Source organism: Cyprinus carpio, chromosome A16 (assembly GCF_018340385.1).
Source record: "Cyprinus carpio isolate SPL01 chromosome A16, ASM1834038v1, whole genome shotgun sequence".
NCBI classification, from domain to species: domain Eukaryota; kingdom Metazoa; phylum Chordata; class Actinopteri; order Cypriniformes; family Cyprinidae; genus Cyprinus; species Cyprinus carpio.
The window spans coordinates 1,041,588-1,056,877 of NC_056587.1; positions in this window are offsets into that span (position 1 = coordinate 1,041,588).

The following is a 15,290-nucleotide window of genomic DNA, read 5'->3' on the forward strand; positions in this document are numbered from 1 at the left end:
AAAACAGATTTCATATAATGAATTAGCTTTTAGTAAAACTTTAATAAGCATGTTTGGGGGCATCGACTGGACATCTAGAGTGATCCAACAGGCAATAACGGCCAGTGCATTTAAAGCATAAATAAAAAAATAAAAAAATCCCATAGCTTTCTGAATGCATCCAGTGAGATCTTTGTTGATTTTCTTGAACTCAAGAGAGAATGAATTATCTAAGTAGAGAGGAGAAAGAGCTTGTGTTCATATAAAGGGATTAATGAATTCATTTGATTGAGAAGAACAAGTACTTGTTGTAGATCTCTTCACATGGTCCATTTATTCAGTTTCACCCATAGAGGGCACTGTGTAGACACTGCCTAACATGCTGGTAAATCTATAGAAATAAACTTTACAAGTGTTCACATATTAAGAGCAGCTACTACGTGATGTGTCAAGCTATATATTTTGTATACAGTATGTCTAATGGCCCTGTAACGCTCTCACAGTCACATCAATAGAATTCACGCCGATATAATTCAACAAACCACATTGAAATAAAATGTGGTTTTATGCTATTTTATGAATCTAAATTCACTGGTTGTATGCAAGTCAATATATATATATATATATATATATATATATATATATACATACATGAATTCAGATTTTAATAATCTCATATGAGGATATGAGGATGCACACTCTGATTAGATTTAATTTCTATATTACACTGAAAAAAAACAACAATAAATAATTACAAAGTAACAGCGAGAAACAGTGAATTAAAATGTGACATTTTTAATAGAAAGACTGAAATTGTATTTTATTTCTGATATTTTTGTTTTCAACTTAGAAAAACTTTTTTTTTTTAGTGTATATTTTGATTTAAATAGAATCTTTTTCTTTGGCTTTTCTTTGATACTATCATTGTCAAGGACACATTGTCCATAAGCTCACACTTCAGCCTCCTGCTCTATTTTTTAATAAGTGATTTTTGCATCAAAAACCTCACTCCAGCCAAGGTCTGTCCCCCAGGTTTATCTGTCACCTTGTCCAACAGTCTGAGTCTGAGTGTATTATGTCTTTGTAAAGGACCTGATAGTTTCTGACAGAGCGGAAGAAGCACTCAGATAATTCACACCACGAGTATCCACAAACATATTGCTCACAGCTGCACTCCAAATAAAAAGCCAAGCTGCAAAAGTTTGATATGTGAAATTAAGGCAGCTATCCGAACCCTTTCTCTTGAGACTGGACACACCTACTCTGCTGGACTGACCCTACCCACGGCATTAACTACCCATAAATGCCGCTCCTTAATCCTAAAGGCCGGTCGGAGTTCTTTAAGACGTCTCACATGCTTTCTGTGAAAATATTTAGTCTGGGCCTCATCTACAAGGGAGTCACAATGATAACATGAGCTGCTGCAGATCAAGACATAACTAGCAAACCCACTGCATAATAATGAAGAGAGTTTACACCAAGGAAGATCAAGTCAGTAAGGAACTGAAGAGTGTGAAAGAAAGAGATGCTGGATTGGGGAAGTTCCTTCAGCGGTGAAATGACGTGAGCAGGGAGACGTGGTGAACTCCTGCTACGGCATTCCTTACCGGGATTTAATTGAAGAACAACATGCAGGTTCATCTGCAGCGTAAAAGCCTCCCTAGCTTTTGCTGATGTCAGGAGCATGTTAACGTACGGGCAGAGAAACTTAATAAGCCCTGTCAGCATCAACACCCACACTAAACACAGACAGGTCTGCTGGAGTATATTGTTGAATCTCAGCTGCAGTATAAATGCACACCGACGATCAGCATGTCCCACAGAATCTTGAGTACTTTCTCTGTCCTATAACAATGATCTATGATTCCAAAAAACCGATTAGTTCATTCACACGTTTGTACTAGTCTAGTCAGTAGTGATCAGCTTGCTTGCTTCCTTGGAGGTCTTCAGAAAGATACTCAATTCAAACTATAAGAACGTAGCATTCAGTATAGAGATCGTAGTTGTGCTGAGGAGAAACTAGCTAAAAGTAGTGACGCTGCTAACTTATTTAAAGAGACAGTTCACCCAAAAATTAAAATTGTCACAATTTACTCATCTTTATTTAGATCATTTAATAAAAATCTAAAATTTTATTTATATATTTATTTATTTCCACACAATAAAAGTTAATGGAACTTAGAATAACAGTGCACACAATTGACTTTTATTGATGGATGGATAAAAACAAACAAACAAAAGAATCTCACATTAGGCAATCAATCAGTTTATTAACTCACTTCATTTAAATTGCATTTGAATTAGTTATTATAAGTTATTTTAAAAAAACTAAACAAATATTATTATATTATTATTTTTATATTTTAAAAATATTTTTTGTGATAAAAAATCTAAATCTTTCATTTTACTTTATTAAGTGCTATTCAATACTGTATTATGTGTTTATATTTCTTTATACTGTGCTATGAGTTTATAGTTTGAAAAGCTTCAGTTTTGAAGTTTCATAACACTAAAGCTTTTGTTTTTGTGCGTGTTAACTGAAGCTGCATTGAGTAGGTATTTAACTTGTGCAAATTTGCTAGTGTGTGAATTATTTATTTGTAGGATTTGGGAAAAATGCTTACAAATGCTTTAAAACAAATATTTGATTCAAGGATCCTGTGGCCAGCTGAGAGATTTATAGAGAGGTAAGCATCTGACGCAAGTTCATGCTGTTGAGAACACTTCATAGCTCAAGTTGAGTAGCTTTGGAATATGGCCTAGTTAGAAATGAAGCGACTGATGGAGAGTAGTAAAACGAGGTCTGGATTGACGAAATGATGGGATTGCTATGGTATCAGATTCTGTTGCTAGTGCACTGAAAAAAAAAAATGGGAACATCTAAATTAACTGGATTTTTTCAAGTAAAACATAAATAAATAAATAAATAAATAAAATTTATTATAGCTGAAGCAAACTAAACATTAATTTAACGCAACAAAACTCAATTTTATTGGTTAAATCAAGTAGAAATTGGTCTTGAAGGTAATAACAGCAGGTTACTTCTTTGGAAGTGTGATTTGTCTGACAGACTGATTGACTCATAACAACAAATTCAAATTCATAACAAAATTGTTGAGCCCAAGTCTTGCCATGTGGTACTCCTTAGCAGGAGGTTGGTAAATTGGTGTACAAAAATGGTTTCAGACCATCAGCATTTAGGCAGGGCCAGTGTTTTTTTTTTTTTTTTTTTTTTTTTTTTAAGAGTGAGGTAATATATCTTTCCATTGTAATTTGGGGAATTATAATCATGCACCTCCCAAACTGTAGTTTTGGACTACATTTAAAATGTCACTGAGTTCACCACGTGCCCTTTAAGATTTTATACTAACACCAAGTTATATGTATACAAACACTGTGTCTGTATATACTATGAAGTGGAGATCTAAACACGCCAAATGTAATGAAGAGACCTAACAGCTGCACCATTACTTATGTGTGTTACTTATTAGTGTTACATTCACATCTCACATGTTCCCATGGTGTATAGTTCTGCAATATGTTTTCATAATGGCCACATAAAACAGTACAGAATAATTGAGAGCAAATGCTCACTCTTCTTTTGGTCTGAGACGTTTAACAGTGACTGCAGCTTTAAGAGAATTATGAAAATAAAAGAAGAGCTATATGTTGGAGGATTGTTCTCACGGTGGAGATATATAATAAATGCCGATTTGATTAAGCTAAGAAAAAGGCTACATGCTGGTAGAGTGACTTTCTGTGGGTTCATCTCAAACATATGGTATAGGATCCACAGGAATTTGTTTCATAAATCTAAAAAGTCCTATTGACCCCCTTGTATAAGCTAAGCTCCCAGCACTCTGAGCCAAGACCACAGATGGTGTCACAGTATACCAAGTGCACAACTGCACCCAGACATGCCTCTTGATTTAAAGGGGTCATATGATGCTACATGCACTTTTACAAGTAGTTTGAACTGAAATGTGTGTTGGCAGTGTGTGTACACAACCACGCTATAATAATAAAAATCCACCCAGTTTTTTTTTTGTTGTTGTTGTTTTTTTTAAATCTGCTCAAATCTTTACCCCTTTCATAAATCGAGCCGATCTCATATGCCTGTCTGTGTGATGTCACAAAAACAGGCCCCTCCCACTTTAGTTTGATTGACAGTAGCGTTCCGCCCTGTCAAGTGAGTGACTGTCATCAGTCTGCCATTGTTTCACCACCGGGACAGATGTAGACAAGAATGACTCCTAAGCGATTGTAGTGTTCTGTTGTTGGATGTAATAATGAAAATAGCAGTCATCATTTACTCCCGACATTTGAGCCGCTGAAAACGCAGGGGATTACATTTGTTTTTGAAGAGAATGCGCCCCTGATCTACATAAATTCATCTATGTTCGCACGAATCATTCGTGATCCAGCGTAAAGGTTTTTTTAATGAATCTTCAAATCGCAAATCTTCAAATAAAGCAAATCGCCTTTCCTAATAATGTGCTAATTAGCAAGTTTCACATAAATAAAGTTAACAGTCCCTCGGGGAGTGGCTAGGAAGAGGGGCGGGGTCAGCAGAGCTCATTAACATTTAAAGGAAAATGCTACAAAACTGCGTGCACTGAAAAAAGCTGTTTTTGACAGGGTAAAAAGAGAAATTTTAACCAAACTATACAGACTTTTAATTAAGTCCCTTAAGAATCACATCAACTTGTGGAAAATGGGCATCCTATTACCCCTTTAATTCTTTGTAAAAACCATGTCTAAAAGTCAGTGCATTCTTGTGAAAGAAGAAAATCTGACCTGACAGCATCATATCAAGTCCTAGTCTTTTATTTTACTGTGTTTTAGGATCATCTAGGTTGAATTTGAGTGTCCCTTTAACTCTCTAGTTGTTTAACAAATGAAGTATAGAACGCAGCACACATCAAAACCTACTTGTAGCATTTGAAGTTTGTGAAGTCAAACACAGAAGTAGAAATTCTCATTAGCACTAGTTTAATGAGGCTTTGATGATATACGGTCACAGAACTCCTACCTGATAAGAACAGACCACACAACTGTGAAACACATAGCACATACTGTAACAATGTGAGTATGATACTATCTCAAAATATGATTTATTTAACCAAAGTCTAAACAACAGCAGATCCGATAGACACAAACTGGATAACAAATTAAGAACGCATTTCCTTACTGCACAGTATAGACTGTTATTCTCAACTTCTGATTTAGGATTTGATATTGATATTGATATTGAAGTGGTTAAAATTATACAAAAAAATAAAAAATAAAAAGTGACAGATAAATGCACCAAAATGCAATCATAAAAAATATAGAGACTTAAAAGGTTAGTTCATCCCCAAGGCATCCTAGGTGTATTTGACTTTCTTCATTCAGACGAATCCAGTCGGAGTTATATTAAAAATTATCTTTGATCTTTCAAGCTCTATCATTGTAGTCAGTGGGTGTTGCATTGCTTTAGTCCAAAAGACGTGAAATAAAAAGCTCCCTTCCATAAAAAAGTGTCTCACATAGCTCCGGAGGGTGAACAAAGTCCTCCTGTAGCGAATCGATGCGTTTTTGTAAGAAAAATATCCATATTCAAAGCGTAATAATCACTTGAATCTAGCTTGTGCTCACTTCCGGGGGAATTACATATGAGGTCAGCTTTGCGCATGCACTGGTGAGTCTTGTGAAAACCAATGCCATTTATATGTGCTTTTTGAGTACTAATAAATAGCTGATATGTTAGTAATATGCATGTTTATAAGCAACTAGTTAATAGTGACAATTGGTCCCTGAACTAAAATGGTAACCTAAAAATGGAAACATAAACTAACTGGTTTTATTCAAATCAAAAATATTATATTAACCCAAATACATTAAAATAAGATAACAATTTGAAATTATCAGTTTTTACACTGGGAGGAAAGAAGTAGCTAAACATTTAATATCTGACAACTAATAAAATACATACTGACATGAGAAAAGACAACTGAGACAAGAAAGCTCCTTCATATTAGACAATTGCGAGTGAATGTGTGCATGTTTTACAAATAAAAATATTATTTGAAAATAGTTCAAATACATTACTTTAGAGAAAATAATAATTATTTTACTACTAATTTTCTTTATTTATGTCCTTTAAATCCTTTCATGCTTTTTTTTTTTTTTTTTAATTTGTGACAACACCCATGACAAAATTCTGAATGGGTTTGAATTTAAATTGAATTAGTCACACCTCACAGGAAGATGAATTGAAATTTGAATTGCATTGACAGGAAGAGGAATTTCACTGGTCACTGGAATCCCTTACTGTGTTCTATTTTATGTTTTCCATTTTGTAAGTGTTCCTGATAGTATTAATGGTCTGTAAAATGAATATTTTGAAAAAGTATTGATGAAAATGTATTCAATACACTCTCAGAAGAAAAGAAAAAAGTACAAAAGCTGTCACTGGAGTGGTACCTTTTCAAAAGGTATACATTTGTACATAATGGGTCCATATTGGTACCTTAAAGGTACATATTACTACCTATAAGGTGCAAATGTGTACCTTTTGAAAAAGTAGATGTCATTGTCTCATCAACACCGCAGCAAATCATAATGCTGCAAATGACAAAACCTGCTGACAGACTCAAAACATTCCTCCCTCCCTGAGCCAGAAGAGCACTGACTTGAAAGCAGAGTTAATGTTTGCACGCCACACTTAGCATGTGACATCCTTTAGGAAAACACAGGTGGGACAACAAAGCCACATTGCCCCATCCGTTTAAAGCAGATTATGCCAACCAGAATGCTAGTCACTTGTCACCTGCATTTTCAGTGTTCTTTGAGGAAGATAAGTCGAGATTTTCTTGAATAAATAAATGTCTTTGCCGTTTTGGTGTTATGTTAGCAGATGACTTGTCAGCTTGCATTTAACTGAACAGCAGGAAGGGGGATGTTAGGACAGGATTAAGGGAATAAGGGTGCTCTCCCACCACTCCATCAGACTCTGTTGACTTGTCCTCACATATTGTACTTTCTACAAAGCGGGTCTTCATCTATTAAACTAACAGGAAAAACAATCAGAGATGGTTGAGAATAGGCTGCTAGTGAATTCAGCAATGATTCCCAACACTTCAACAAACTTTTAAAATGAGAATTTATGGAAATTACATACTTTAAAGGAATATACTTGAGTGTAAACTGATTGAAACACTTAATTGCATGTTATTGGTAACGAAATCTGCAAAACCACTGGAAGGCAAGGCTGCAACCTTTAGCCAAAAAAGCATAACGCTAATGCTTCCGTTTTGGCGGTACGCAGGGAAGGAGACTAGAGGCCGTTTTGTTTGAATGTATGTCAGTGGAATAAACACCAGAATAAACAGCTTTTTTGAGAAAACATCTTGTCATTTAATTAATCTACAGCCTATCAGCTAATCTTCAAAATGTTTTACTCTAAACAATAGTTTTGGATTGGACTATTTTTAGAGTCTACACTGAAAAAAAACAAACAAACAAACAAACAAACACTTACCTGTGTTTTGGCATGTTATCAGCATAGGAACTAGGAATTTTAGTTCAAGGAACTCCTTTTGGGGGAACTGAAGGTGCTTTCGCACTGCGTAGTTCCAGGAACTATAGGAACTATTCATCAAGACGGATCCTGAGAACTAAAATTTCCCCCAGGGCCATTTTCCTGGTTGTATTTGCAAGGCCAACAGGGATCTCCTTTGGCAACTTGCATTTCTACATATCGATTCTGAGAAAAGAGCACAACACCGCAGACAAGTAAATGACGTTAACATTAACTTTCTTTATGGTTATGTCTTGTAGCGCTTTAAAAACTGTAGTGTGTTTACACAGGCTTTTAAAAATGGCACATTGGCATTTGGCAAATCAGCGTACACTCCGTCACTGGTAGTTCCTATAGAGCTGTTTCAGACCCTACTCTGAAGTAATTTAGAGCTAATTTAGTTCCCCCTAACAGAGGTCCTAGAACTAAAACCATTCCTAATTCCTAAAGCGGGTACTTCCGCCAATGGTTCTAGGAACTATGAAAAGGTTCTTCCAGTGTGAAAGCCCCTCATCGCTATCGCAACTTGACTACTGTACACATACTATACACTATGAATTCTGTATATATATATATATATATATATGTATATATATATATATATATATATATATATATATATATATATATATATGTGTGCTTTGGTGTGCACAGATGAATTATGTGAACTTGTTATATATATTTGATTATTTGGTTTTCTTTTGGGGTCTCAAGTGTCTTTTTTTGAAAAGACATCTAAATGTATCTTGAAATAAGCTTGCTTTGGTTTCATTTCTGGGAATGACATCAAAATGTATCTTTTTATTTATTTATTTATATTTTTATATAATGTAATGTTTTTTTGGTTATAAAAGATAAATGGTGTATGCTTAATTTCACACAAAAAGGGTGTGATTAATCCGATTGAACATTTCAATCTATTGACAGCCCTAATTTAAATATGTTAGTAATTACACATTTGGGTGTAACAAATTACAAGTAACACAAGTTATGTAATCAGATTTTTTTCTTTTTTTCAAATAGCTAGTAATGTAACGCATTACTGTGAAATTTACAACAAAATTGTACTTTTTTAAAATAAGTAACGCAAGTTACTTTGTTTTCCAATGTATTCACTGACCGCTCTCCTATCCCGTGTTGAGAATTGTGAATGTGTGTATGACAATTAGCAGAAGCTAGAGATTACACTTACATAAACACATCACTTCACATCACTTCACCTCAGAATGCCTTTATTAACCTCCTGGAGCTGTGTGAAGCACTTTTTATGATGGATGGATGTACTTTATTTTGCTTCAAAATCTCAACCATCATTCACTGCTATTATAAAGCTTGGAAGAGCCAGGACAATTTTTAATATAACTCTAACTGTGTTCGTCTGAAAAAGAAAGTCATACACACCTAGGAAGGTAATGGTAATTGGATGGATGGCACATTCAATACAATTTAGTGCACTTATTTTCCACAAGCATAGTCAGAGGACAAAGGTCATTATACACTTTATGTCAGTTGAGTAAGCTGCTGAAATATGTGATTGTAGCAAAACAAACTACTCTTGCCTCAGTTTTGTTACATTTTTTTTTTTTTATTAAAAAAAAATTGTTCACTTTTGTAATGCTTTTTCAGTGAATGCCCAAATTCATTCTTTTACTTTCCTTTTCTTTGACAGAAGGCAAGCTTCCAGACTGGCATTATGACACTTGCAATTTAAAAGCAGTCGATGCATAGCTTGTGATACATAAAGTTTGCATTCTTTGTATAATATAATGCAAACACTATATACTGCATAAATGATTTATTGTTGCATACTATTTCACATGATCTTTACATAAATGTAAGTAGTAAACACCATATACTACTGTATGTAGTATGCAGCAAGGAGCATGCTACTTCTTCATCATGAACACAGTCCGTCCTGCAATCTTCCACATATTAATCTTCTCCACAGACAAGCCATGATAGCATCAACAAACAAACAGCGAGAGGAAGAGCAGGTTCCTGGTTGTTTAACACAGAGTGACATGGTTCATTGATCCACCTCTGACCTCTCTCATCCCACTTCTCCTCTGCCTGTCACCACGGTCCTACCGCTCTCATCATGTCGACTTAAGGTAAAAGAAAAGGACACATTCCAGATTTCAGTTTAATATGCCTTTAGTCATTCAGTCAAGCTCATATAAGAAGTTTTCTGACATTAGGTTGTACATTTTTTCTGACCATTATAGGGTCAAACACACACCATCATTTTGTTGACACTGTTGTAATGGTGCCAATGATGAAAGAGTTCCTGTCTGAAACAGTAGGCAGAGTGTATCAGTGGGTAAACTGTGTCACCTATTAATCTAGGAAACTCTGCTTTTTGTCAGTTTGTGTTGTCATGCATCCCTTCATATACAACTGTGACTGAGATGCCATGTGAGAAAAGTGATTTTCTATATGTGACCCTTGACCACAAAACCAGACATAAGGGTCAATTTTTAGAAAATTAGATTTTTACATCATCTGAAAGCTGAATAAATAATCTCTCCATTGATGTATGGCTTATTAGGATAATAAACAATATTTGGCCGATATACAACTATTTGAAAATCTGGAATCTGAGGGTGCAAAAAAATCAAAATATTGAGAAAATCGCCTTTAAAGTTGTCCAAATGAAGTCCTTAGCAATGAATATTACTAATCAAAAATTAAGTTTTAATATATTTACAATATGACATTTACAAAATATCTTCATGGAACATGATCTTTACTTAATATCCTAATGAGTTTTGGCATAAAAGAAAAAACAATAATTTTGACCCATACAATGTATTTTTGGCTATTGCTACAAATATACCCCAGAGACTTAAGACTGCTTTTGTGCTCCAGGGTCACATATGGCAGGTAAAATCATTTTAAAGCAAAAATGATCAGCTTAAAAATTGTATGTGTCTAAGATGAAGAAGAAGAAGACGACTCCAAATTTCAATACTATTAAATTTAAATAAATAAAAATGATGTAAATTAAAATGTATTAGTTTTTCTCAAATTATATTTATTTTTGTTTTGCTTTTGTTTAATGTTAATCAAAAATGTTTTTCCTCAAAGCCAAAAACATGCACGTAAAAAGAATATTCATTATAAAAGCCATTCCATACTTAAGCAATATATTTTATTTTAAAACAAGCCAAAATGTTAAGGTGCTTTTTTTTTAACAACATTATTTCATCATAAACATGATTTTTTTTATTTTTTATTTTTATTATTATTTATTTATTTATTTTTGCTATAATATGAAAATAGAATTTTCACTTAATCTAAAACTACATTTTTTTTTTTTTTAGTCAGTGTTTAATTTAGCTTACTTACTATAAAATAAAAACTTTCTTATCTTAATGTTGTAACGTTTAGTCCCAGGATGAGGAAGACAGATGAAGTAATTCAAAAAGAAACATAGTTTGCTAATCAAAGTGAATCAGGTAATCCCACAGAGAAGAATCTCACATGAAACAGCATGTAAAACACAATCTAGCTGTTACATTACGAAGGACGACGGCCCGTGGTGAAGCAAGGAGCCAAGGAGGTGCTGACTGGTTGACAGAAGCATCGTTTATTAATCAAAGTGACTCAGTTAATCCCATATAAAAGAAACACAAAAGAAGCGACTGAAACCAATGTTCATTCTTATGTCTTTTTAAAGTAAAGTTTTTAAATTATGTTCTAAAAAAAACTAAAAATAAAAAACATGTAACTAGCCAGCATGTGTTCTGTATGGAAACTTGTTTCTGCCACTGAATAAAAAGTAACAAAGGCAATTGCAATAATTCTGCGGGTTTTTATCTCACAGTTCTGGTTTTTCTCACAACTGCAAGTTTATATCACACAATATATAAACTCACAGAGATATAAACTTGGAACCGGGAGTTGTAATATCAGAATGGCAAGTTATAAAGTCTCACAAGTTGTATCTCACAGTTCTAAGAGAAAAGGCAGCATTGTGTTATATAAACACTCAACTTTCAACTTTTTTTTTAATTCAGTGTCAGAAACAGGCTTCCATAGTTCTGCCACATTATCACTTTGGTGTCAAGCCAAAACACTGTTTAAACATAATTGTTTTATTTATTTATTTTCTTTCTTTCTATGAGGCGTGTTAATTTTAGACAAACTGGTTTAAATGGGTGTCGGCTGTTTGTTCAGAGGAGTTCAGTTCTTCATAAAGCAATTATTTGTTTAACCACATCCAGCTTTTCTTTTATAAACATTTGTATCATCATCTATAAAAACATCCTTGATCGCCAATATTCTTCAGAATGCATCTGATTCTAGTTCATCATATTGTTCAGATATTCTACAGAAACTCTAAAGTTTCCTTTAAACAGTGACAGGTTTTATTCTGCTAAATTTCTATGGTAAACATATGCCTTCTTCCTTCACTGTAAGTATGATAAGTCATGTTTAATAAGGTATTTCAGTCACACATGACCACTTTCACTTTCTCTTTTAGGCTTTTCTCATATTATCACTTTAAAAAGACACTTTATATTATCTTGGAAATTTGACCTGACGTATTAGTTTTGTGTGTGTACATGTGTGTGCCTGCATAATATTCTTGGAAAAAAAATTGCCTGTAAATGCAGTGCTACAGTGTAAATTCCAGAGACATCGTCAAGCTGTGTTTGATGTAAGAACTACTACAGACCATAAGAGGAGACAATCAGTCATAGATAAATGAAGGATCATAATACTCATAATGGTGACTATTCCAAAAAAAATTTTTTCGTAAAATCAGTTGTCATTTTAGAACACTGCTGTATTTTTATTTGCTGGACCAGCCTGAAAATACAGTTTGTTTGTTTCTGAGTTTAGCTACAGAAGTAACATTTGAAATATTCAACATTTTAACATTTGAAATATGAAACTGGAGCAGTTCACATAAACTGTTGATTGTAGATCCATTGCCTAAAAAATAGCAGAACAGGTGTGTAACTTACCTTAAAAGAACTTCTGCTGCCTTCAAGGCTTTCTGGGAAACTCCTAGTAGAAAACTGGGAATGAATAAGACATGACAGGCACTCAAGTGATTTTAGTAGGAATACAGCAACTTTTTCACTTATATTCAAAAAGTGGAAGCTTTTTAACAAATTGCAGCAAAATGAATACCAAATGATGCACATTTGGAATGTAAACTATGTTTTATTTATGAATATTTGCATTATCAGGCTCATGTTTCCACAGAGACTGATGCAAAATGTGCTTTTGCTTTCTCATAAACGACCACAAGTGTAGTATTTTTTTTTTTTTTAACAGCACACGAAATGTGTACAAATATTGTAAAGAAAAAAAAAACAAGATTGTTTTTTGAAGTTGTAAATAAAACATATGCTTAACAAGAAAATACTCTTTCAGCCTTTCTCTCTTCAGAATTTCATGACTAATTCAATGTGTTACTATTTCTTTGGAATACACTGTCAAAATACACAGTTAAACCATAATTTTTGATCAGCTTGTTTTCTGAATGCTGAGGAATTTTCTATTCAATCAATAGACACAACTGTCAAATAATAGACAGAGCAGAACTTGAACATTTCCCATTGTCAAATTCTCATAACTCAAATTGTTTCCATGCCATAAAATACAGTAGACAGGAAGGCAGCTCATTTGGTTTGGAACAGAGCCAAACTTGAACATTTCCCAAGATCAAATGTTCATATTTTGAATAGTTTCCATTTAAAAGTCTACATGCAAATTCAGAACACAGCGAGTTTTCTGTAGATTGCCCTTCGCTGGACTCTATTCCACATTCACTCTCATGGTGTGATGTTCTGGTGGCATCCTCAACACCAGCATCTCAGAAGGCCAGATGTCTCCTCTCAGGATGTAAAGGAGGAACAGAGAAGGAATAAATGAGAGTGATTGTAGCCAAATACTTCCTTCAAGTCATGAAAATGAATGTGTTTACTGGACGGATGCATGAACGTGGGAAACACTGGATTTTTCAAGTCAAAGGTGAATCAGTTAAAGAAAAATGGCCTTTATAAAGCTGTAGATATTTGGTAATTTTTAAAATGGTTTGGTACTAAAAGAATAACTTTTATATTGAACATTTTTTTTCACTTCCAGAGAGTTTGCCCCTGTGCATTCTGGGATTGTATTTTATGCAAAGGATACATATGCGATGCTGCAAGATTAGGCGTCTTACACGACACCATAATTATGCCGTCTACATTTTGGAACAGCCCTTGATGCCTTTAAACTAGTATCTGTTCATAAAAACACAATGCTTTGGGCTTAAGATCATTCTTTGCTATTTCTACACAACAGCCAAACAGAAGATAAATAAAGGGGTCATAAAACACTGAAACATACCCAGCATGCTCTATCTATCTCTTTAAAATAAAAAATCTAAAGTAAACTTCCCAGACACGGCTGCCTGTTGTTTGTTTTTTACTTACTTTCCCAGGAGTGTTTTAATAAACAGCCTTGTGAAATTTAGATTTATGTAAATAAAAAGAAAAATTATAATATTATTAATAAACGAGTATGGTTACTCTCATGCAAATAGTCTTAAGCCATGATAAACTGCACGTTTGAAGGGAAAGAACGTGTAATTTGAGATGTATTATGTAACTATTCATCGTCTTTCATCTTAAAGGAATACTTCACCCAAAAATATGTGAAAATGAATCATTTACTCATGTTGAAACCCATATGATGATATTTTCTTCTCTGGAACAAAAAAGGACAATTTGTCTGTCTATAGAGGTTTGTTGGTTGACTGCGTTAAAGACACAGTAGAGCTCCTTCACAAACCCTCTTGGGATTCACTGTAGGATTTGATTCTAGTGCACTTGATGTGGCTTTTAAAGGACCACAATTACAGCTCCAAAACTGCAAACCACTTCTTTTAAATTCAATTCAGTATAGTTTTTGCTCTGGAAACACAAATAGCATGCCTCTGAAGTGAGGAATTGTCTGTAAATGGTGGTTTGGTGAACAGTGCTGCTGACAGCCTCGCTTGAGCACATGAAAAGATCGATAATCTGGGACCTCCATCAATCATGTTACTGTAGCAGGAGCAGGGGCATGTCTACGTGGTGGCCAGGGGTGGCACCACCCCCCACCCCCTGAAATTTGGCTGGCCACTGATAGGTCTTCCGATAGGCTTGTTTTTATTACATTTCTGACTGCAACTGGCAGTGGCGGATCCTGGCATGTGCGGCTGCCTAGGAGCGCTTTCTTCTCCTCATTATACTTAATTTTAGGCAGCTTCTATAGCATAATCTTAATGACAATGTCGAGAGCGCATAATGTTATGTGATCCATGTTATGCGCAAGCACGAATTTCCACTCGCAAGCAGATTTCCTTCAATCACATAAAACTGGACATGCACTTTTGAATATACATTGTTCTTTTATGAATTGGCTGTGCTCTTGTGTAATATCTAGGCCTACGTGTATGCTCAAACGTTGTCCTTGCATCACTGAAGACCAGAGGAGCTTTTTTTCTAATTCAGGTGAAGAGTAGGCTTTTCTCACTAAATGAAAGCAAGCTAATTATAGTCAATCTTCTCTAGTTATTTATTTTATTAATACTTATTTTAGTTAAGTGCTTAAATTGTAAATATTGTGACGCGTGTCCCGAGCACTCATCAGCGTCACCCTGGCAACAGCGCAGGCACACCTGCGCCTACTCATCACGGGCTGAGCGGCCACACCTGCGTGCCATCAGCCACTGCTTATTTAAATCCCGCAAGCAGGCACAGAGAGG